At 41.2% G+C, this 23,756-nt stretch overlaps 1 long non-coding RNA gene across 4 annotated transcripts; it reads left to right on the plus strand.

The window, feature by feature from the left end:
- Positions 1-60: 60 nt before the first annotated feature.
- On the plus strand, positions 61-23,752 carry LOC142821314 (uncharacterized). Of its 4 annotated transcripts, XR_012898137.1 has the most exons (5): positions 61-8,076; positions 8,205-8,282; positions 11,082-11,150; positions 12,832-12,958; positions 22,535-23,752. It is a non-coding gene; the product is annotated as an uncharacterized LOC142821314 (long non-coding RNA). The 4 variants fall into 4 exon arrangements; XR_012898135.1 differs by having other exon boundaries at positions 61-8,282; XR_012898136.1 differs by having other exon boundaries at positions 61-327; positions 7,887-11,150.
- Positions 23,753-23,756: the final 4 nt, after the last annotated feature.

Here is a 23,756-nt window from a genome sequence, read left to right on the forward strand (position 1 = left end):
CCAGTCACAGCACCGCGGCCTCCCTTGGGACACCTGCGGAGCTGCCCGGGGTCGCGTTCCGGCCTGGCTGCGCTCAGCCGCCGAGTGTGGCAGCCCTGGGGGCACAGGCCGCACTCTCAGGCAGCGCAGCTCCCAGCCCCTGTGGGTTTGACAGGGCCTGGAAAGCTGGGTGGGTGTGTGTGTGTGTGTGTGTGTGTGTGTGTGTTTTGCAATTTGAGAGGACAGGACATCACCGGGCCTGTAGCTGTGGTTTCAGGCTGGCTGCACACTCAGGTCCTGTTGTCCAGAGAGGCTGTTCCTATTTTTGTAGCTTTGAGAACTAGAAATGTAAGTTACCTTTTTAAAGTGAAGCCTGGTATTCTGACATGACCCCAGAAGCTGGGGCCTGGGACACATGCCTATATAGGCTATACTGCCTGTGTTATGTGTTAAGGAGGCCCTAGCTTTACAGTGTGTGCCTCCAACCTGCCCCCAAAGCCTCGCCTTTTTAGCAGGAAAGGGTGGTTCCTGACACTAGTTTACAGGCAGTTTTAAGATTAATTTTTTAATTAATTGATAAGTAACAATAAATGATTCCAGGTAGTGCCTATGTTGTGTGAAAAGGTAAAATAACTATATATGTGCATATTCAGCACCTTTAAAACAATGTGATCCAAAGCTCATTGAAACTAGTGGAAAGATTCATATTGGGTTTGGATCAGGATTGAGCATTTAGCAACAAAAATAGCAGCTAGTTCAGATGATAAAATAATGGCCTGAGAAAGTACATCTGGTAAAATGTGCACTAGCAATATTTTGGTCATTTGACTAAAATCAAGCCATTTTGAGTTACATACCTGAGTAATGATCTAGTTGAGTGGTTCCAGCTTATGGTCCATGGCCACCAGAGAATTTTATAAAGCCCCTGGTCTGCTTCTACAGGTTAAGCTGCTCTAGTCCGGCATTTTGTGGTCCGGCAACATCTGTGGTCTGGCATGATTTTAGTTAGCTAGATGTCCACTTATCGTGGGTGTGGCCAAATTTCCTGCAGTCCCATAACACTTTTTTTACAGAAACTAGCCCTGGCCTTCAGTATTCTGTGTTATTTAGCTCTAATTTATCCCTAAATGTCTTCCAAGAACCTAGTGTGCAGTAAAAGTGTTGGTAATGCTGCTAGACAATATTCACTTCCCGTGGTTCTGCAAATTCTCTGGTTCTGCACTGGTGGGGCCTTGAGAGTGCTGGGCAAGAGAGTCAACCTGTATACAGTACAGTAATGGATGATTCATTAGTGTTTTGTTGTGACGTGTGCATCATTTTAGTTTACACAAGTGTATTAACAGACAATATTGTATCCAGAAATAATCTGAGTACCATGCAAAACAAGCTGAATTTAAAATATAAATCAATACAGATTGTTAAATATTATTAAAATATGTAAAAACATTTGGCCCATAGAAGATTGTTTAAGCATCTAGTTGACTATCCAATAAGCATAAGCTTATTGGATAGTTGAGTAGTGACTCAACTAGTCGCCCCCTGCCCCTTGCTGCCTCTAGCACCATCTCTGCAGGGGAGCAGAGGCACGGTGGGGAAATAGCACAAGCGGGGACTAAAGCAGTCCCCACTCATGCCAGTTCCCACTGTGGCGCTTCAGCCTTTGAAATGTAGCAAGATGTGGGGCTGTTGCTACATTTCAAAGGCTGAAGCGCTTCAGGGGAAACTGGTGCAAGTGGGACTGCTTGAGTCACTGCTTGCCTTGTGCTCCCTGCAGCACTCCCTCCCCTACTGCCTCTGAGAGACAGCGGGGGGGGGGGGGGGGACAGACACGAGCAGGTGCTAAGGGGAACCGGCTTAAAAGCTGGTTCACCTGAGCACTGGCTCAGGGGTGCTGCAGGATATGGCAGGCTGTTGTGAAGCAGCCCCTATCCACAGGGGTCCCAGTGGGGAGCTGGACCCGCTGCCCCGCAGACGGGCTTGCTGTCACCAAGCAGCTGTTGGCCGCCGTGAACAGAGGCTGCTCCGGCAGTAACCCTTTTTCGTGGTGGACAGGGCTGCTGAACTCAGTGCGAGCTGGAACCGAGCAGTCCTGCCTCGTGCGGACACTGCACTTGTGCATTTTAAATGTAGTAAAAGTTGCATTGGCTCTTACTACATTTAAAATTCAGAGCTGCATTGCAGGTGGCTCCTAGAGCTACCCGCACTGCGGCTTTGCATAGCTCGATTACCGCAATTTAACATTCCTAGTTGGACACCATTTGGTGCCTAAGTGAAGGTATCAAATAAAGCCAAACTAAACAATGCCTTATCCATCAGTGAGAGTAAGACTTTGTCACTTCTCATGGTAATAAAAAGTAAGACAGAAACTGCAGGTAGCAAGATGATCTAGTCTAGTCCACATGAATATTTTTTGTTTAACTCTCCCCCTCTAATTATTAGTCTCTCTCCCCTTTGTATTAGTCTTGATATTTTTTCTATACTTAAGACAGCCAGTCTATAAACTATTTTGTTTGTATATTGTGAACAAATACTTTTTCCATACTACTGTGGTTTAAACCTCACCCGCTTAACAAGATTTTAACAAAGAAATTGCCGCTAATGTAACATAATGTGGCGCTCAAGCCTTCACTCTTGGTTGTCTGGTCCTAAGGTAACTAAAAGACTGAACAGTCCACACCTTAGGTTCTCAAAGTTGTTTCTATCTAGTGTCTGAGTAGTGTAATAGACATTTTGGTGAGTCAGCAAAACTTTCTTAATCTTTTAAAATCAGAATCAATATACTCTTAATAGGGTGGAGTACTTTAGGCAAACATTGCCAATCTATTGCATATAGATTATATTATAAGTATAAGTATGTAAATCAAGAAGGAGACTTAGGGCAAGATAGGCCTATTACTCATTGAGGTGGAAAAGACAATCTCAGAAAATGCACCAATGGCCAAAGTATTAAGTTACTTTTTCGTTTTACATATTCACCAGAAAAGTTAGCAATGACTGGATGATTCACATAATGAACATCAGTGTAAATGGGGTAGGATGAAAGTCTAAAATAGGAAAAGAACAAGTTAAAAATTACTTAGACAAGTTAATGTTTTCAAGACAGGAGGCTCTTTGGCTATATACCCTAGAATACTTATGGAAATGGCTGAAGTGGTCTTTGAGTTATTACTGATTATCTTTAAGAACTAGGCTACATCTACACTGCATCTCTCTTGTGCAAAAGACTATTCAAATGAAGTGCAGGTTAGCATATTGCTGTGCTTCATTTGCATAATTAATTAGGGGCCATTTTTGCGCAAAAACAAGCTATGCAGACAGCTCCTTTTTGCGCAAAACCCCCCTCTTGTGCAAGAGCCATTCTTCCTCGTTTTTTAAAAGCCTCTTGCACAAAAATGGCCCCTAATTAATTATGCAAATGAAGCACAGCAATATGCTAATCTGCACTTCATTTGCATAGGCTTTTGCGCAAGAGAGGTGCAGTGTAGACGTAGCCCTAGTGGTGAATAGAAGACATTCCAGAGGACTGGAGAAGGACAGATTTAGTACCTATCTTATAAAAAGGAAAATAAGGATAACCCAGGGAATTACAGACCAATCATCTTAACTTTGATACCTAAAAAGATAATGGAGCAAATAATCAATTTGTAATCCTCTAGAAAACAATCAGAGGAGACACAGTCAACGTGGATTTTCCGCTCTTTTCCGTTAAAAGCATTTCTGGAAAATCATGCCAGTCTAGACGTAGCCTTGTTGTTTAGTGGAACTTTGCATAGGTGCAGAAGTCTGTCCATGTGCAATCAATTGCAGAATTGGGGCCTTAATATTTGTCTCTCAAAGAAGACACATGTACAAATAATATTTGTACACTTCTGCTTTTTAAAAGAATATATGTAAATACAAAATGCTTCAAAACATTGGGATACAATAGTAAAAATGTTTGTATATGTTGAATAAAAGGTAGAAGCTTACTGCAAGACATCTGAACATGAAAACTAAACAGAGTATTTAAAAATAAATACATTTTTCAATATAGTAAACATTTGAGGGAAGTTCAAAATAAACTCCCACTAAAAATAATTTTGGGACAATATATCTTTTACCGAATATATAGGGCAACAGAAGCCATGATAACAAAAGTGGGAACAGAAACATAATCATAAATTTGCCAACATGAATGGAAGAATATAGCTAACATTTGACTCTCTCTATATAACATGGGTTCTTCTTGGATAGAATATTGATGGAAAATAATAAAAACATTTTTATGTACACAATAAAAAAATAAATTCCCAGTTCTCCCAGTGCTGGCAACTGTCCCTCTTTAATAATATTCAAAAGAATGGGGCAGTTAGTTCCTCTGAAAATGTTATCTCACTAATCGTTGGAGATAGGTACTAAATTTACTCTAACAAAGGCAAAATGAGACCCACTGTGTGGAAGATGAAGCTAGTCAAAGTTTAGACAAAAGTAAGGCACATTTTTTAACAGTGAGTGATTAATCATAGGATAATTTAGGTTTGGTGGCCTTGCCATCACTTGAAGTCTTTAAATCAAGATAAGATCTCGTTCTAAAGGAAATATGGCACAACCAGAAATTATGGACTTGATGCAGAAGTTCTGTAGCCTGTGTTTTGCAGGACACTCAGACTATCATAATGGTCACTTCCTGCCTTAAAATGTATGAATATATGAACTTCAAACACAGAATTGAGAGTAGATAACGAGAGGATGAACCAGTTTTCAAATAGTTTCCTTTAAATAGACATATATTTGTCACATTTAAATCTACACAAAGGTGTCTTAATGATTTGGGATCATCAACAATATTTTAAATGCTAAAGCTTTGCTGTTTATTATTAAAAGGTATTGTGTCTCTTCAATTGCATAGCATAATTGCAGTCAGCTGCAGGTGGTGATGTGATGAAGCTGAGCCAAGTTTTTGATCAATGTACACTGTAATGTCTGCTGATCTATGCTGGTACAGTCAGGTGCAATACTCACTCTATGAAGGGGCCTACAGTTGGATAGCTCAGCTAAAAAAATGAGCACCACTAAATAGTGTGGGAGTGGGTCCTGGTAAAAATGTTAAGAAGAGGGTAACTGACTAATTGTGTAGTCAATACAATTTGTATTAAATACAGGATTAGTTGATAAAGGACCCCACTGAGGCTCTGCATCTTAAATATAGCAGGAGCCAGGCATGCAGGCAGCCCAGCTCCTACAGCATTTAAAATGCAGAGCTGCAGTGGGGATAGGCTAATCTGTTAATTTTATTGACTACATGATTTTCCCCTCTGCTTGCTGCCTCTGTATCAGTGGACAAGTCCTTAACATCTCTACTCTGAATATGTGCACGTGTATTACTGCAAAGGACCAAGGGAAATAAGATGGCTGTACAAACATGCAGATCATGACACCAGTCCTGCTTCAAACATTCTTGCACAGCTCCTTTTGGAGAGGACCTATAATATAGTCCCTGTACAACTTTTTAGGGAATCAAAATTGGGACAGAAAGTGTACATCCTGAACTCCCCATTCATTCTGTGGGCTTTCTGGTGTAGGTCTATCATCAAGCAGCAAACAAAATTTGTCCAGTATACTGAATAAATTAGATCAGTCATATACAGAGAAAACAATCAATACTTAGGGATCTCATTTTTGCTATGCTACCTGAGTTTTCCAAATTGAACTAAATTCTCAGCTGACAGTGAGATTGCAGTCTGTATAAGATGAAGAATTTGATGTGTTAATAGCAGTATTTCTGCAGTAGCCCCCTTGCAGTAAGCTATACTTCCTAATGTTCTCACCATCATACTTTTATGTAGAACAGGGAAGTACTGTCTAAAGTTGTAATCTATCTTAAAATAAGTGCTTTGTAGTCTTCATACTAAAGCATCATCTATGAAGTGACTACATGGTAAAACAACATCTTCACTAATCATGGTATGTGAGTAACATGGTTAGTTTGTATGAGCTGTAAAAATAACAATATGTTAACATTATTTCCATAATAAATTAACAAAGTATACCGATATTTTTGTCTGTAACCCTGTAAGGAAAAAGCATGGTTCAATTACATATTTCTAACACGTGTTCCTTATTTGATGAGAAGTTACCATAAAACCTTTTTGACTGATTATTCAGACACAGCCTTTCCAGAAAAATAATTTTGTCATCCTACAGGCAAAACATTGCTTCATATTCAACACTTTTCAGTAAATTAACCTTATTCAAACAAATGCATTTGCTGCATTCCTGAAACCTGTTATCCACTTCTGTGTAATTTATGACACCAAAATGCTTTTGGGCCCAAAATATATGGTTGGTATTAAGGAATGATGAAGATGTCTCATTGATTTTTTTAAACATTCTGCAACGGTAATAGCTCTTTGGAGCTTTTTCAGAGCCATTTACTTAAACCTTCTTAGACAATTGAGGCTCCAGTAGCAGTAGTTTCTGCCAAGAAACTTAATCTCCAAAGCCTTGTTTACAGGAAAATAAACATAATTACTGGATTAATGCAAGATTCTGATGAATCTATCTTTCTTGAGTTTTTTGAATGTCAGCTAAAGTTAATCTAAAGTATCTGAAAGCTTCATCTTCATAACCAGTATAAACTCTGAGGCTGTGTCTAGACTACAAAGAAAAGTCAGAAAAAGATAGGTAAATCGTGAACCACAATTTACATATCTTTTTCCCCTTTTCTAACGAAAGAGGCTTTTCCGACATTTGGCCCGTCTACACTGGACCAAATGTCAGGGGAAAAGACTTTTTTAGAACATCCCTTTTTCCTCATAGAACAAGCTATACAGGGATGCTGAAAAATGTGTCTGCTTTTCCGCATTTTTTTTTTCGGAAAAGCGGACACGTTCCTTGGATACAGCAAGCTTTTCTGGGATACCTCTGGTACCCTTAATGCCAATGTCTCCTCATCTTGCTTTGCCTTTATTCACTAAGGCTATGTTTAGACTGGCATGATTTTCCGGAAATGCTTTTAATGGAAAAGCATTTTTGGAACAAAAGCACTTTTTGCGGAAAAGAATCCATGCCAATCTAGATACGCTTTTCCACAAAAAAGCCCCGATCGCCATTTTCGTGATCTGGGCTTTTTTGTGGAAAACAAAGCTGAGCTGTCTACACTGGCCCTTTTACGCAAAAGTTTTGCGCAAAAGGACTTTTGCCTGAATGGGAGCAGCATAGTATTTCCGCAAAAACACTGACAATCTTACATGAGATCGTCAGTGCTTTTGCGGAAATTCAAGCGGCCATTGTAGACAGTTGGCAAGTTTTTCCAGAAAAGCGGCTGATTTTCTGGAAAAACTGGCCAGTCTAGACACAGCCCAAAAGCTTATGCTTTCAGGTGAAGATTGATGTTTGATTGTTGGTGAATTCAACAACAATGAAACACTTTAACTGAACAGCTTTGTTCTTCCCCTATGTTAGCAAGAGGTGGACAAGGACCTTGTTCTTTGGCTGCACATTTGACATGTTTGCCCTAATTTATATTCAGAGAATTCCTGTGACTTTTATTGAGAATATATGAATTAGTACTGGAAACAGTGCTTGCTGATGAAGATAATCAGGATACAAAAAATTCAGAGCCATTCTGAACACTGTCACAGTGGGCACAATATATATTTTTTTAAAATATAAAAATTCTACGATCAATTTTTTCAAATAGTAATATGTTTTGTATAATCAGTTTGAAAACAGGAAAACCCAGATTACCCTTAACAGTAAATTTTGTTCACGAGATCTTTCTGTTGGTAGGAGAGCTGATCAAATTCAAGTTTAGCTGCTGATGAGCTGGAGAAAGTCTGATTTCACTCTGTTTACTAGATTGTCTCTCCCTCTCCTATACAACCAAATGCCATATAGTGTAACTGAAATTTTGCCTTTCTCTCCAGAACAAGGTGCTAATAACAGAATGAGTGGATACCAAAATTTGAAAACAGGAATTTAGAAAGAAGAGAATACACTGCAAAAGCAGCCCTGAATTTGCAGATTTCTTATACTGCCTTCTTCTATTGAGGAATTACCATAAAGCAGTAATTTCTATTTTTTATAGGCCTAGACAAATATTTCAAATATCAAATTGTAAGTGTACCTTTCAAATGCCTTTTTAAAGAGAAACACTTTATATTGCTCCTTAAGAATGTCAAAACAATATAAATTTGACTGCTTTCATAACTACTATTGTGTAACATGATTTATCTTTAATGCAGAGGGCTGGAAAGAATAAACAAGTTAATAAGGAGCTATGGGACCTGCCTTTTCACTGTGCATGCAAAGACTTCTTAAAGGTAGAGGCTTGAATGGTACTGGTAGATAAAAGGTTTAAAGAGAATGTTTGCAAAAATGCAGTCCCATAACACAATGCACAGTGAGCTATTTCTGCTCTCAACTGACTGCAGGATTGCCCAAGAACAAAAATCAGCCCATAATTGTATTTTATTTATTCCCCTCCTTCCTGTCTCCTCTACCTAATGCCAGAGTTGATTCTTCCTTATCCCTAGCTGTTATTACTAGTCAAGGCAGTGACTTGTGATGCTTTAAGACTAAAGGCTGAATTTTAGCATTTATTAAAAATATTTGTCTTCACTTTAAGTAAAGACAAATATTCTATTATTTTTATTTTGAATATTAACACTTTTTAAACCAAATTAAAGTCTCAATGGAGTATTTATATTGTGCTATTGCAGTTGAACTTGGCAGTGATACTGACAATAGACAAGCTATAAGCAAAAGTGATACTGATTAATCTATTTTTATTGTTCAAGCTCAGAGAAATAGAGAATGGGCAACCCAGCATATGGAACTAAAAGTAAATTGGATTTTAAAAAAACCCTTTCAGCTCTTATCACTTGTCTCTAAAATATACAAGGCTTCATTGATCAAAATGTACAAGCTATGGTGGTCTCTGGCTTGTTAGAAACTAGCTACAAAGATGAAGTGTTCCTGGATATAAAAATCTTATCAGGTCCTATGGAATACTATTATGTACTTAAATTTATATGGAGATCTAGAGAGTCACCTGGTATTATTTTATTTTATTTTATTTTATTTTATTTTATTTTATTTTTCCCTCATGATAGTATCTGAGATCTGGGTTCCATTGTGCTAGGCAATTAAGAAAGAAGATAGTCCATGCTCTAAGAGCTTACAGTCTAGGTCTCAGACAGGATAGACAAAACAGACAAATGTGCGAGTTTAACCAGAAGCAAGCATTAGGTTTTAAGGAAGGATTTAAAAGAGGATAATTTTGATGGGCAGTTCTCCCCATGTATGAGATCAGCATGGGAGGAAACAAAAGTTTCTAGTGGCAACTGTTTTAATGAAGGATGATCTCTAGCCAATAAATAAGGAGTTTTTTTACATGTAAAGTAACTGAAATTATTTCAGTTTTTGTGTTCTGTGACTCTAAATAAAAATGCACATTCTATTAGTTATTGCCTCGTCTTTTCTCAAATTGAAATACTTGGAAACTGGTTTGAGACCCCTTTAAAAATGTGTGTCTAAGTCAGTGAAGACAAGGTGACATTCCAAACTAGTATTCACATATTTTTTCAATCCTCTAGTATCTTAAAGAAACTGCTATTTTTTGTGGCAGCAATTCATACTTTGTGGAATTGGGATAGATTTTACTTGCATTGGAATCTGGAGAGCTATAGGTGCTACCTAGCTTAGGCAATGATTCTGTGTAGTAGAGGGGGTAGAGATAGAAGCTGCAGCTTTCCTGGCATCAGAAGTAGAAATATCAGTGTTGAGTAGACTGTTTTGAGGCAGAAAAATAGTTCACCCACATGATAGTATGACAATCATGTTCCAGTGCCATGTATGCTGATGGAAGCTTCTGGTTGCTGAAAGTAATGCAAAGAGCACTCTTAATATGAAGTCTGTAGGCTACAATTAGTAGGATTTGCACCATCCCACTACCTAAGAGAAAAAGGTCCTTATTTGAAATCTGTTCTCAGATATCTGGTGAAATGAATCCTGCTCGCAGGATGAAGTGTAGTTCTGTAAACAGGAGCTTTTTTTAATGCTTTGAAATAGAGATGTAATAGTGTAGTCGGTTAACTGATAAGTAAAAGCTTGTAGGTTAATGCTATAGATTATACGCATTTTCTCCCCTTGCCCTTTGCCAGTAAATTTTTTAGCAGGCTGGCCAGCAGCCTGACTCAGTCCTGGCTCACGCCAGGTCCAGGACCTACCCCTGCTGCAGCTCTGCATTTAAAGTATATTAGGAGCCAGGTGGGCAGGCAGCCTGGCTCAGCTCCGGCTTGCATGGATCTGGGAGCTCAGCCCTGCCCCTCCCCAGACAGGGGCTGCTGCCACCCACCCATATTATGCAGCAGTGTGTGGTGACAGGCAGCCAGTCCGTGAGGGGAGCCGGTTTTTAAACTGGCTCCCCTTGTGGACCAGCTCCTGCCTGGCACCCCATGCTGCTACCTCTGATATAGAGGCAGAAGTGCAGAGTAACAGGGGACTCCTCAGGAGTGAGGATGAAGCGCACTGGCTGCCAGTCTCATCCTCGGGGACTATAGAATAGTCAACTAATCAATAAAAATGCATGAGGTTAATCAACTATTTAATTAACTGATATTTAACATTCCTACTTTGAAATCAATGGTTCCTTTATATTACAAAGATCATCTGGTGGCAGAATGAAAGAGTGGGAAAATCCATACATGCAAAATCAGAACAAGGCCTCTATAATCCTATGGTAGAGTTACTCATGTTAACTTTTAACTTGATAGTGCCTTCTGAACAAGTCAGTTTTGGCCCATTGGGTCCACCTACTACTGAGATTCACAAAATGGATCAATCTTTAAAGGGGTGGTGGGCAAGAAAAGGGGGCGAGGAAGAGAGGAGTCACAAAGAGTGTAATTAAAAATATTAACAAACAAAACATTTGCACTGTAAACAGTTTGATATTAAAGCTTTTTGAATAAATACCTTTCATACCCACCTATAGCGTGGGACAGTCTGAACATAAAGGGATTTTGAAAAATTCCCTAAGCCTAAGGTGTACAATGTTGAATATTTTCTGCAATTTAAAAACAATACCTCAGGTTTTAAACTTGCTTTATTTTATTGTTTAGACCAGCATGTCCAAAGTCCGGCCCGCGGGCCAATTGCGGCCTGTGTTCCGGTTTAATACTGCCCCACAGGTAATTTGGCAATATCTATCTTTTATAGCCCCCAACGAATCCATATGTATTGAGATGAATACATTGTAAAATCTCCGTTAATGTCAGTTGGTCTAAATCAGTTATAAATATATTTGGACACAACATGTATACTTGGTGTTATGTTCCTGTTCATATTTTTTGAACTTAAAAGTTGACAGACAACCTTTATTACCAATAATATGTAATGTACTTTACAATGTTCCTGACATATATTTCAGCTTCCTGGATTTTTTTTTAATCTGGCCTTCAGATATGAAAGGCAGAGTGATTTAACACCTGTTTAGATTTGTCATCCATGTGACGAAATGAAAAGTATGCAGTTTGCAATAAACTTTGCATAAAATAGTTAATTTGCGTTTAATTTTAATGGTTCAAAGAATGTCAGGCAAAATGGTCGGCCCTCACGCATGTTCACTTCATCAAATCTGGCCCTCTTTGAAAAAAGTTTGGACACCCCTGGTTTAGACATTCCTTAGTTGTAAATTAGGGTCTCTTACCATGACCAACACTGAGAGAAGGGGGAACAGGAAGTCTGGTTGTTGCATACTTTGCTTTTTATATCTTCTGGTCAGGGCAGGATTTAGTGGGGCAGGCCAAGAGGACAAGAAGTAGACTGAACACTCCTCAAAAAGGAGCAGCATGTGCCATTAGCTAAAATGTCTTAGAGACTATGCCAGAGGAATAGTTTGAACACGTCCATTAGCTGCTGTGTTCCTGCTTCCATTTGAAAGGGTCTTGCCACTTTTGAGCACTTAGGCCCTGATTCAGCAAGGTATTTAAGCACATGCCTAACTTTCAGCATGTAAAATAGCCTCATTGATATCAAGTACATATGTATTTAAACATATGAGCATGCTTAAACAAAAAATGAGGAGTACAGGATCTTTCAAAATGGGGCATTTCTGTCAAAAATGCCCCTGCTAAACTGCAGGGTTTTTTTCGAAAAGCTCCCTTTCGAAAAAAAGCGGTGGCTGCCATTATGCAAATGAAGCATGGAATATTTAAATCCCAGCTTCATTTCTACTTTCGATACGTCTAATTTACATCCCTCTTAGACGTAGCCCAATTGCACACCAATTACACCCCTAAGAGTGCGTCTACACTGTACCCATAGCTTGAAATAAGCTATGCAAATTGCGTAGCTTATTTTGAGTCAATTTCAAAATAGCTTATTTCAAAATTTGGCGCTGTCTACACAGCATTTATTTTGAAATAAATTGCTATTCCAAAACATCACTTACTCCTTGTGGAATTAGGTTTAGAAGGACGTCAGAATAGTGAGCCAGTTATATTTCAAAATAACGGGTGCACTTAAAAGACGCAGACTAGCTATTTCAGGATACTTCCGGTATCCCAAAATAGTGAAGCAGCGTAGACATAGCCTAAATGATATTATTACCTAGGCAAAAGGTCTAGCGTAGACCTTGTTCAAGGTCACACAGGATGTCTATGGCAGAGGTGGGGAATGAACCCAGATCCTCCCAAGTCCCAAACTAGTGCACTAACTCTGGGGAATGAGTTTGAAGAAGGATTCTGGAGCCTTAATTTTACTGCTTATGAAATTAGGGCAACGATGCCATTTATGAAAATGTGTTTTCTGAAAATGAACTGGGAGCAGGTCTGAATCTTGAATGATAGAAGTGATTTCTTTTTACTTCAGAAAGTTTACATGTGGAAGATCAAGTTATTTGTATCAACTTTCCAGACTTACCAGCACATTCATCCTTGGTGCCATTCTGTTGACTTCAGTGGGGTTACACTACAGAGGAACGTCTGACAGTGATGAGGTGCATTAACAAGTTGGGCCTGATTTTGCAATGATATGCATCCTGTGCCATCTTATTAAAGTAGATGGAGCTGCAGCATGTATAAGTAATTTAACTATTTCACCCTTCTGTACTGACTAGTAGTGTATGTTGGAATACAGTGTTAGCCTCTGTTTAGCTTTGGCTTTTTAAGGCCATAGAGAGGTAAAAGAATATTGTGTATTAAAAAAATAAGCATGTATCATCCTCCTTCTATACCTGACTTACCAAAGGGGTGAGATATAATTTTTCAGATACTAACTTTGATTATTACAGATCATGGTTGGTAGCATTATGCTCCTCTGAGCATAAGAATAAAAAAAAATTCCACAGCTTCCTGCTAAGACTCTGATGCTTCTCCCATTGAAGTAAACAACCAAATTCAAATTGACTTCACTGTGCAGGATGGGTCCTATGCTGCTGCCAAATGTATTTGGTAAATTCAAACATATTTATAATTTTATAATGTCAGGCTGCTCTTGATGAAAACAAGTTCCTTTGCTAGTTTTGGCTTCTCACCGAAACTGTGGGATATTAAACTAAAAATAGAATTGAGAAGCCCGAGATGGGAAAAGAGCTATTCAACCGTTTCTCTGCCAATGTATGATTATTCCCTAGAGTACACTTACTAGTGCTTTTTGCAGGCTATTTTAAAATGTCATCCCACAGTTAAACAGATGCTATTGTCAGAAAGGCTTTCCTGATACTTAGCTATTTCCCTTTCTTAGTTTTGTCTTGTAACTCCATTATATTGGTCTGAATAATTCTCATTCCTTGGTGTTTACACCGTTCAGGGATGGGAAAAAGGGACAAAGTGGAGGGAGGTGCTTGATGTTGGTCTAAAAGAGCTTGAGAGGAGTCAAGGAAAGGGATGGGCAGAAGGGAACAGACACATGAAATGGAGTAATATGTGGAGCTGTGGCAAAGAGGAATAGGAAGTAGAGGGAAGAAGGGACTCAGCAATGGTTATGACTGTAGGGACCAGATTGCTCCCAGTCAGGTGCGAGAGGGATAACAGGAATCAGAACTAGTACTGTTGTTCTAAAAATAATGAAATTGGTTTAAAAACCACCGGATTTAAAAAATAACAGTGTGATGGTTCTCTCTATTCACTTTCTGGTTTTGGAACTTTTAGGGATCACATTTTCAAGCTCCCCACTCCCCAAAAAATCCTTAAGGGCTAGAAACTTACTTTTTCACAAAATGAAATCAGAGAGCCTGCTAAAATCACATAAACCTGAGAGAAAACCACCACATAGGGAGAGTTGGCAATGTGGGAACAGTGTCAGGGAAAGGGGGCAGCAAGACTGTGGCATTCATGAAGTTAAGGGTGCAGCAGTGGAGAGAAGAGCTTCTGAGTAGGGAGAAAGGGGGAGGACACAGTCCCTCACAAAGCTGCAGGGAGATGTGTTTAACCTGAAGAGCTTGCAGCAGAGTTCTCTGGTGTAGAAGGGGCACTAAAGTATGCTGCTTCCAGCTGGATCCTCAACATCTGGGGCTTCTAGGAAGAAGTTTGTCCGGGTGGTTTTGGGAAAACTAGATTTTTGTTTCTGCACTAGAGCTTTTAACTAAGTTTATGAACAGTTGCTGGTGTGTGTAACCATGGCAGCAAAACATGTGTCATTCTTGGCAGAGGCTTCATCTGGTATGTGGTTGTCCTCGTGTGACCAGTTTGTAACACTATTGTTTCCCTGCATGGGCAGGACTCTCTTACCATACCTTGAAAAAAACACTTACCCATGGGCCACAGCAATGTGGCGTGGTCTGCCCGATCCTCAAGTTCTGGGAGTTGGGAATTGTGTGGTGCTTGCTACCGACATCTAGATATTGCACTGTTCAGGCTCCTATTAATTGTGTGGTGCTGTCTGTCCCATTTATTTATTATACTTTATCACAGAACCTATGAGTTCTATAGCCCTGCACGAGAACAAACAGTGGGTGTTGTCAGTAGTGTTAGGCATTCTGTAGCATTCATCGTGAAGTCCTAAAGATGAATTATTTCCCAACAAAATTGATTTCAGTGCATATCAAAATCAGTGCATAAATCCCTCTCTACAATTAAAAAACAAATACAGTAGAAACTTCTGAAATAAATAAATGAATGGAACAGAACTTAAAAAGGGGAAAGGACAATCATGTACATTTTGATTACACACAAATACCAAACGTGGCTCTCACAGGTCAATATATGTGAAGCTGTGATTGTCCTTCCCATCCCCAGTTGTGGAGTGGTAGGGGTAGGAATATGGCCTTTGATGCTACACCGAATATTGTGGGATGCAGGGAGGTGCTAAAATGGAGTTCTCCACTGACAAGGAGAGGCAATCTTGTGCTTTTTGATTTGTAGGTCAAACACAGTCTGCAACATATGTGTTTGCTGTTGGAGAAGACCCATTGCATCCTGGTGCATCTCCCACTCCTATGCCCCCTGGTCTTTCTCCTGTTTGCTCTTGCCCCATTTGGATTGACTGAAATATTCACCCTCCAGCCTCTCTGTTCGTGGTCAGATGCTGCAGTGCTTTGTGAGATACTGGAGAACATGTCCTCCTGAATCTCTTTTTTGTTTCTCCTCATTATCTTCATTTGGCACCGACTGGGTGTGACAGGGGACCCTCAGGACCACAGCAAGAACAGCTAAAATACAGAGAGGTATCACTGGGTTTATGGGCACAATGGAAAGCAGAAGTTAAGATTCAGAACATCTTTCCCTTGTTCTTCAAAAGTTTTAAACGAGCTGCTTCTTGATACTTCCGCTTTGGAGCACACAGAACTGAGCTTCAGTCCCAGCCAGGTTGAGTTTGGCCCACTGGGGTGGCAGGGAAGGGGGAGAATGAGGAAACAATTGTTCAGCCATACAAAACAATACAGTGTCAATCCCTTTGTCTGTGGTTCTGAGCATAGAGCAACGATGCTGAATACTGGCCCTGTTTTCCAGAGGCCTCCATCTCGCCTGTGAAACAATTAACTAGCCTCTGTAGGTGGTGAAAAACAGCAAAGTCACATGATTTGCAGTTAGTGGTTTAAATAGGCCTCTTAAGAATGATATGAGGGCCTACAGAGAGGCAGCAAGGCTTTTCCCTCTAGGGGTGGAGAAAGAAGGAAGCCTTGGGAATTGTTGCTGAGCAAAGGAGAAGGGAGCATTGCAAAGGAGCCAAAAAGACTGAAAAGAGCCTGGAAAAGACTAAAAATTAAGCCACAGGGTTTTGTGAAGAGAGTCTGGGTGAAAGAGAGACCAGGATGGAATTGCTGGGGTTAGAATGCAGCTGGGGTGTAGACTCTGGATTTTTTTATGTTTGTCTATTTGAACTGGAACACCCAGAGATTGTGGACATTTTATTAAATGATTTACATGGAAGGCCAAGTCACCATAATAGCCAAACCTGGCTATGGAGTTTTTTAGGGACTTTTGAAAAGGGGAAGCTGAGGCAGGAGTTGCCAGAGCTATTGTACTCAGTGTGTAGGCAGGGACCCTGTTACAGACACACTCAAACTCAATTTGTTCTTACTGGGTTAGATGTCAGGCAGATCAAAAGTCAGAATTTTTGCTCCTTGGAAATTCTCAATAATTTTGGAATAAAACAAAGAAATTACAGATTCTCTCAAAAAGGAAAATCGAAAAAGATTTCATTACAAAATAATGGAAACAGCTTGTTTAAGGCTGGACAAACCAAAATTGAGCCTAGGAGCTCAAGTTCCAAGACTCCCTGCTGAGCTGTGATGTCCAGGGCCTCCAGGCTCCTAGCTCCAGAGCAGGAAAGCTGGAAGCCATGGGATCTTTGACTCTCTGAGGGTATGTCTACACTACACTGTTAGTTCGAACTAACGGATGTTAGTTCGAACTAACATTCATAGCTGCTACACTAGCGCTCCGCTAGTTCGAATTTGAATCGAACTAGCGGAGCGCTTAGTTCGAACTAGGAAAACCTCATTTTACGAGGATTAAGCCTAGTTCGAACTTACTAGTTCGAATTAAGGGGTGTGTAGCCCCTTAATTCGAACTAGTGGGAGGCTAGCCCTCCCCAGGTTTCCCTGGTGGCCACTCTGGCCAACACCAGGGAAACTCTATGCCCCCCTCCCGACCCCGGACCTCTTAAAGGGGCACGGGCTGTCTACGGTGCCCGTGCCAGGTGCAAGCCTGCCAGCACCCAGCCAGCAGACCCTGCACCTGGCACGGCACAGAGCCACCCACCCGATGTCCCCCAGCCCACCCCTTCTTCCCGGGGCCAGGCTGGCGGCTCCCGGGAGCTTGCCCTGGACTGCAAGAGGCGGGCACCTTCCTGGGCTAGTGCGGACATCGTAGACCTCGTCCACGATCTCCGCACTAGGCACAGGAAAGTGGCCGTCTAGGGCAGGAGAGCTGCCAGCCTGGCCACCCAGGAGCAGGTGTGCATGAAAATCAAGGGGGTCCACTGAGACCCCCGACCCTGAGCCCTGAGCTTACAATGGCCGTCCTGGGTCAGACCAAAGGTCCATCTAGCCCAGTAGCCTGTCTGCCGACAGCGGCCAACCCTAGGGACCCTGGAGGGGATGGACCGAAGACAGTGACCAAGCCATTTGTCTCGTGCCATCCCTCTCCAGCCTTCCACAAACCTTGGGCAGGGACACCACTGCTACCCCCTGGCTAAGACTACTCCATGGACCCAACCTCCATGACTTGATCTCACTTCCCTTAAAACTCTGTTCTAGTTGTAGCCTTCACAGCCTCCTGCAGCAAGGAGTTCCACAGGTTAACTATTTGCTTTGTCAAGAACAACTTTCTCTTACTAGTTTCAAGCCTGCTACCCATTCCTTTCCTTTGGTGTCCTCTAGTCCTTCTTTATAGGAACTCATGAAGAACTTTTATGAATGCACCCTCTCCACCCAATCCCTGCTTTTAGAGACCTCTATCCTGTCCCCGCTCCATCTCCTCTTTTCTAAGCTGAACAGTCCCAGTTTCTGTAGCCTCTCTTCATCTGGGACCTGTTCCCAACCCCTGATCATGTTAGTTGCCCTCCCCTCTCCCAGCCTCTCTCTTCCCCTCTTCCACCTCCTTTTCCCAGTCTCCCCCAGTTTTGTTCAATAAAGACAGAGTCAATGTTGGAAGAAACGTTATCTTTATTTTGTACATCAATAAGAAGGGGGGCTAGGGAAGGGTAAGTGGAAGGAGGTGAGGGAGGAATGGGGTACGAGTCCCCGATGGGGAGGACTGGGCTGGCTCTGCGGGCTTCTGGGGGTGGAAGCTCTCCTGCAGCCCCCCGATTGCCCCCTCTCCCCAGATGGCAGCCTGCGGCAAGTGCAGCCGGGCTGATGGCCGAGTGGTGTGATGTGCCCAGTGTGGGTACTCCGGGCAATCCAAGCCAGGACTGCTTTGCAAGCGGGGCACCCCTTAGAACTGTCTGTCCGGGGTGGGGGTCGGGACCCTTTAAGCGCAGCCCTCGGCTAGCCTGAGACAGCATCTCCACGCTCTAAGTCCTCTGATGCCCTGCCGGCACTGCTTCCGGCCATCCTTAAGCCCTGTTCAGGGTCCACTTAATGTGGACTTGCTAGTTCGAATTAGCAAAACGCTAATTCGAACTAATTTTTAGTTCTAGACGTGTTAGTTCGAATTAGCTTAGTTCGAATTAACTAATTCGAACTAAGTTAGTTCGAACTAGCGCTGTAGTGTAGACATACCCTGAGAGCCCACATGATGGGACAGCTGCAGACCCTAGGGGTGCATCTACACGGCAACGTTATTTTGGAATAGCGGACGTTATTCTGAAATAACTTTGAGAGCATCTGCACAGCAATTCCTCTATTTCAAAATAATATTTAAGTAACGGGCAGCTTATTCCAGGTTCTGTAAACCTCATTGCACAAGGAATAACGCCTTCTGAAATAGCTATTTCAAAATAGCTGTAGTGTGGATGCTCCACTGCTGCTATTTTGAAATAACTACTCCCCAAGCCCATTCAAAGTAATTACTCTCCCATGCTTCCTAGGGCTCTAAATCGAGGTAACACGTCCACATTAGGGAAGCCTGCCACGGACTAATTTCGAGGCTTCCCTGTAGTGTAGACGTGCTATTTCGAAATAAGCTATTTTGGAGTATTTCGTCTGGAATAGTTTATTCCAAAATAAGCGTGCAGTGTAGATGTAGCCTGGTAGTCCAAGGGTATGACTACACGGCATTCTTCTTTCGAGAGAAGAATACAAATGCAGCTGAGTGAAATTGCAAATGAAGCGCGGATTTGAATTTCCCGCACTTCATTTGCATGATGGCATCCGGGCACTTTTTCGAAATATCCTATTTCGAAAGAACAAATGCAGTGTAGGCAGGGTTATTTCAAGAAAAAACCCTTCTTTCGAAATAATCCTTAAACCACATTTTTTAAGGAGTCAGGGTTATTTAGAAAGAAGAGTTTTTTCTCAAAATAACCCCATCTACACAGCATCTGTTCTTTCGAAATAGAGTATTTTGAAAAAGCGCCCAGACGTCATTATGCAAATGAAGCACAGGAAATTCAAATCTGCGCTTTATTTGCAATTTTGCTCGGCTGTATTTGCATTCCTCTCTTGAAAGAGGAATACAATGTAGACATACCCCAAGGGTCCCAAATTCTCAGGTGGTATTCAGAGCAAGGCCAATGGCTCCTGAAAACCCAGGCTCCTCAGCAGTCTTCCAGCAGAGCTGGCAAGAAAGCAGGTTTTGTCAGAAATTAATTGAAATTGAAACTACAATAATTTGTGGAAGTGTAACAATGAACCATCATTTTATGATAAATTGTTTAGTTTGAAAATTTTCTACTAGTCATGGCCAGATGAGGATGTCACACTAGTTATGCTTCTCCATCCATACCTTTAGTATGGAAAGGCCTTTTTCAGGTTCTGATGGATCCCAGTGACAGTCCTATTTTGGGGGTTCTAAATGTGTAAACCAATCACTGTCTTGTCACATACAGAGCATGGCTCCTGAGGATAGTGCAAGTAGCTGTTACTAATTGAGATACAAAATAAGTAATTATAAAGTGATTAGCAGGAAGCTTGCTAAAAAACCTGTGGGTCCCCTAGATGATCGAGCTATAAAAGGAGCAATCAAGGACGATAAAGCCATTGCAGAGAAACTAAATGATTTCTTTGCTTCAGTCTTCACGGCTGAGGACGTTGGGGAGATTCCTGAATCTGCACCGTCCTTTGTGGGTGATGAATCTGAGGAACTGTCCCGGATTGAAGTGTTATTAGAGGAGGTTTTGGAACAAATAGAAAAACTTAATGTTAACAAATCTCCGGGACCGGATGGCATTCATCCAAGTTTCTAAAAGAACTCAAATGGGAATTGCTGAGCTATTATCTGTGGTTTGTAACCTATCCCTTAAATCGGCTTCCGTACCTAATGACTGGAAGGTAGCCAACATGACACCAATATTTAAAAAGGGCTGTAGAGGCGATCCTGGCAATTACAGACCGGTAAGTCTAACTTCAGTACCGGGCAAATTAGTCGAAACAATAGTAAAGAATAAAATTGTGAAGCATGTAGAAGAACATAATTTGTTGGACAAAATCCAACATGGTTTCTGTAAAGGGAAATCCTGTCTTACTAATCTGTTAGAGTTCTTTGAAGGGGTTAACAAACATGCAGACAAGGGGGATCCAATAGATATAGTATACTTAGATTTTCAGAAAGCCTTTGACAAGGTCCCTCACCAAAGGCTCTTGTGTAAATTACATGGCCATGGGATAAGAGAGAAGGTCCTTTCTTGGATTGAGAACTGGTTAAAAGACAGGAAACAAAGGGTAGGAATAAATGGTAAATTTTCAGAATGGAGAGGGGTAAACTAGTGGTGTCCCCCAAGGGTCAGTCCTGGGACCGATCCTTTTCAACTTATTCATAAATGATCTGGAGAAAGGGGTAAGCAGTGAGGTAGTAAAGTTTGCGGATGATACCAAACTGTTTAGGATAGTCAAGACAGAAGCAGACTGTGAGGGACTGCTAAAAGATCTCACCAAGCTGAGTGACTGGGCAACAAAATGGCAAATGAAATTTAATGTGGATAAGTGTAAAGTAATGCACATCGGAAAAAATAACCCCAACTATACGTACAGTATGATGGGGGCTAATTTGGCTATGACAAATCAGGAAAGAGATCTTGGAGTTATCATGGACAGTTCTCTGAAAACTTCCACACAGTGTGCAGCGGCGGTCAAAAAAGCAAATAGGATGCTAGGAATTATTAGGAAAGGGATAGAAAATAAGACCCAGAATATCTTACTGCCCCTGTATAAAACTATGGTACGCCCACATCTTGAATACTGTGTACAGATGTGGTCTCCTCACCTCAAAAAAGATATTTTGGCCTTGGAAAGGGTTCAGAAAAGGGCAACTAAAATGATTAGGGGTTTGGAACGGGTCCCATATGAGGAGAGGTTAAAGCGACTGGGACTTTTCAGTTTAGAAAAGAGGAGACTGAGGGGGGATATGATAGAGGTATATAAAATCATGAGTGGTGTGGAGAGGGCTGATAAAGAAAAGTTATTTATTCGTTCCCTAAATAGAAGAACTAGAGGACACCAAATGAAATTAATGGGGAGCAGGTTTAAAACTAATAAGCGAAAGTTCTTCACACAGCATGTAGTCAACCTGTGGAACTCCTTGCCAGAGGAGGCTGTGAAGGCTAGGACTATAATAGAGTTTAAAGAGAAGCTAGATAATTTCATGGAGGTTAGGTCCATAAAAGGCTATTAGCCAGGGGATAAAATGGTGTCCTTGGCCTCTGTCTTTCAGAGGCTGGAGAGGGATAGCAGGAGACAAATCGCTTGATCGTTGTCTTCGGTCCACCCTCTCTGGGGCACCTGGTGCTGGCCACTGTCGGTAGACAGGATACTGGGCTAGATGGACCTTTGGTCTGACCCAGTACGGCCGTTCTTATGTTCTTATATTACATCAATTGCTTTACCCAAACAAGGTACCATAACCTTTTCAAAAACACTAGTTAAAATAAAAGTTGAATGTCTTAAAAGAAGTAAGTACATATAAATTATAATGGGGAAGTCACTTTTCAACCCCAGTAAAATTATTATAACTTCCCAACATAGGAGATTCAATTCCTTTGCTCCCTACCTGAAATAATCTGCTTCTTTATCTCTGTCTGTAATTCATTCATTTATTTTTGCCACGGTTTTACCTGGCACAGTTAGCCCATCTTTAGACAAACTGCATCTAGTTGGCCACATTTAATGCATTAAAATGTATTTTCAGAGAATATCAGCAAAGCAGCCAGGATACTTATCAGCTGCAAATGTTATAGATTGAGCCCTGGCAATGAGCTCATCCCAGAGTTTGTCCCCACATATTGCTGGCAGGTCAGAGCGAGAGCTTTCATTCCACTGCATACTTCTTCTCTCCCTTCTATTTTCCTTCCACTAAAGAGGCAACTAGCAGTCTTTCCTTCGAGCTCCTCAAGGATAGCACGTAACTGAGAGGAAAATGAACAGAGGAAAATGATCTAGGTCTGAACACAAAATGTATAAATGCTTGTCAGCCTTTTATATTTTTAAACCAACTTCCAAAATGCCTGATAAATCTGTTTACTTTACCTGCAGGAGTCACTCTCTATTGGCTTGTTGCCATTAAACCAAACACAACTCACTATGAAAACTGCAGTATGCTGCCTCCTGGGTTAGGAAGAATCTTCTTAAAGGTAACAGCTACCAATGTGCCATGAGGAATGTATGTGAGAAGGCTTTTGAAAGAATTAAAATAGGATGCCTATTCTCAGGATACTTTTCTTTAAAACGCTAAACTACACATGCGTCATACCACTTGGATAATGGATTAGATGACCTTGTAGTTTTTTTTCAGTCTCACAGTTCATCAAGATAGACATCTAGCTTATAAGCATGTGGGTAGCCCTGTTGGCTTCTAAAGGATGACTCAAATACTTAACATTGGCCACATACTAAAGTAGCTGAATCGGGGCCTTTGTGATCTCCATAGCTGTGTTTAGGCATTATTGAAAGTAAAAGTTGTATGTGTCTAAACAATAATAGCACATAACACTGAAAAAGTGAATCACAGGGCCCCAGACAACCTATAGGACAAATCCTGGAGTCCGTGCTCAGTTTGTATTCACATCCTATTCAGGCAAAACTCCTATTGTCAGGTGAAGACTTCAGAGTGGATTGGCTTCTATTTATGTACCTAAGAGTCATTTCATCCCTCACTGAATTGCTCCTATAACCCACTGTTAAGTGCCTGGCCCATCAGCTTCGTACAGTTATCAGGATATCAGCTTTGTACAATTACCAGCAAAAAGGCTTGAGGTGTGATCCTCCAAAGGTTTATCCTTGTGCTCAGCTTTAGGCATGTGAGTAACTCAGTCAAGGGGAATATTCATGTGTTTAAATTCAAACTTGTTAATAAGTCTTTTCAGAATTGGGAGCATAAGTTCTCTGCTGCAAGACAGGCTTATGTTTAGCTACAGAAATTCTAGGTTCAGAAGTCAAAGATGGATATGGTGACGGTTGTTAAGCTGCCAACTCTTGAATACTCTGGGGCTGTGTTTAGACTGGCCAGTTTTTCTGGAAAATCAGCTGCTTTTCCGGAAAAACTTGCCAGCTGTCTACACTGGCCGCTTGAATTTCCACAAAAGCACTGACTTCCTACTGTAAGAAATCAGTGCTTTTTGCGGAAATACTATGCTGCTCCCGTTCGGGCAAAAGTCCCTTTTGCGCAAAACTTTTGTGCAAAAGGGCCAGTGTAGACAGCTGAGATTTGTTTTCCGCAAAAAAAGCCCCGATTGCGAAAATGGCGATCGGGGCTTTT

This window comes from Pelodiscus sinensis, chromosome 1, assembly GCF_049634645.1.
Source record: "Pelodiscus sinensis isolate JC-2024 chromosome 1, ASM4963464v1, whole genome shotgun sequence".
NCBI lineage: Eukaryota > Metazoa > Chordata > Testudines > Trionychidae > Pelodiscus > Pelodiscus sinensis.